Below are 2,016 nucleotides of genomic sequence, written 5' to 3'. Positions count from 1 at the left end.
TTCCACATGTTAAGGTTTATATGATAATTAATATAATGGTGAATAATTTATAAGAAATATAGAAAAATAATATAAAAACAAAAAATATTTAAAAAATTACTTGAGATACTTTGTAATCGTCTATAGCATGGTATTTGTTGAGTTTTGGTATTTTCTCACCTGGAGATTGGCAACAATGGTTTCCTAGGAGGAAAAGTAGTCTTTCTCTGCAATCAGGACCAAAGCAGCTGACATCATTCTCCTCTCCCCCTTTTGACTTGCACAACAACCCTGTGAGGTAGGTTAGGCTGAAAGTCTGTGACTGGTTCAAACTCACCCTCTCAGCTTCCACAGCAAGAACCTGGATCTAGCAGACCCTGCTCTGAAGCACTGACTGCTGTGCCTAGGGTAGCCAACCTCCAGGTGGAGCCTAAAGATCACCAGGTATCACAACTGAACTCCAGACAACAGATCCCCCCCCCGAGAAAATAACTGCTTTAGAAGGTGGGCTTTATGACATTCTGTTCAGCTGAGGCCTCTCCCCTCTCCAAACCCTAGTCAGGACTGGCCCCAATGAGTTCCTCACAAAGGCCTGCATAGGGTTTCTTTCCTTTGTCTGAACCAAGCTTGGTTGCCTACAATTCAGCTGATCAACTCCCACCCTCATCCCATGGCCGTATCTCACTCCTTAAGTTCACTGTCACCACTCACTGAATTGTCACTGCCTTTTTAGAGGGACAGTGAGACTCCTCTGGCCAAATCTCCCAATTTGGAGATGGAATCCCCAATCTTTGGGGGATCCCTAGAAAGTTGGCAAACCAAGTGTCTGGCCTTTCCTTGCTTCCCTGGGCTACCATGAATTTGTCTGCATCTGGAGGTGTTCTTCGCTGTTTATTTACTTTTAGTATTTATAGCCTGCCCTTCCTGCAAGGGGGCTCAGGGTGGGTAACACATAATAGCAGTATAATAAATATAATTAAATATTAAAACACAATAGTTTAAAATTAAAATTGGTGGTCGCAGCTCAAGGACAGAAATTGGCTGGTTGCAAGAGGTCCCTGGCCCATTGGTGTGGATGGATAGAGCCAGCTATTATTGAATGGGAGACAGAAACCTCAGATACATGGACATCTACCATCTCAGCAAAAGGCCTGTTAAAAGGCTTAGTCAAAACAAAGGCTGAAAGTAGATGAATGCACAAAAATTAAACCGAAGTTGCACTTGAAGCACTTAGAGCTTGACTAAGTGAGGTTGAGAATGCACATTGAACTGAAGTTATATTCTAAGGCAGGTCCTAGGTATTTATTCTTATGTTTCATTCCTTCATCAGAATTAAGTTGATGAGTCTCTTTGTAATCTTTCACTTACAAAAGCCAGTTCTTATAGGCACTTAGAATATTCCAAGGAGCCTTATGCTTCACAATTCAGGAGAATCTATATCAAGATGTAATTCATGTTCTGTTCTCAAGCCTGGGAGACCAAGAAGTTGGTTCTCCTGAGCTTTGAGTTTACATTACAATAATATAAGTTACAGAAGCAGCCTTGTGAATCATTTTCTGGAAGTTGGCCATGTGCCTGAAGATTTTAAGTTCTTGGTACTTGAGAAATATGGACCCAGATGTTATGCCAAGGATGATGTACAGAAGGAGCTTCTCTGTAGGGAGTCTTTTTGGATTTTTAGATTAAGATTTTACACCCCTCCCATGGGCTAAATCAAACACTGGAATTGTCCTGTTTCTTATGAAAACTCTTACTTTCCTCCTGTTTGTGTATTGCTGTGGTATTCATTTACAGTGTTTTAATGGGATGTCACAACTATTCATTTAATAGCTCCTCTAATTCTATTTTTTGAGAGCTTAAATGCAATATAACATAAATAGATTGTGTTTCCTTTAAGAGATAATGTCGGAGTATTAAGCAGCTGTTTTCCACTTGCCTTTTGCCTTTGATAAATATTGTTAGTAATATCTATTTCCTCTCTGACAAGAGACATTGTGAGTACATGTTGGTACAGAGAATTATACGTTTTAGATTGGA

This window comes from Gekko japonicus, unplaced genomic scaffold (genome assembly GCF_001447785.1).
Source record: "Gekko japonicus isolate JY-2015 unplaced genomic scaffold, Gekko_japonicus_V1.1 scaffold1749, whole genome shotgun sequence".
In the NCBI taxonomy this organism is placed as follows: domain Eukaryota; kingdom Metazoa; phylum Chordata; class Lepidosauria; order Squamata; family Gekkonidae; genus Gekko; species Gekko japonicus.
This window is presented reverse-complemented; position numbering follows the sequence as displayed.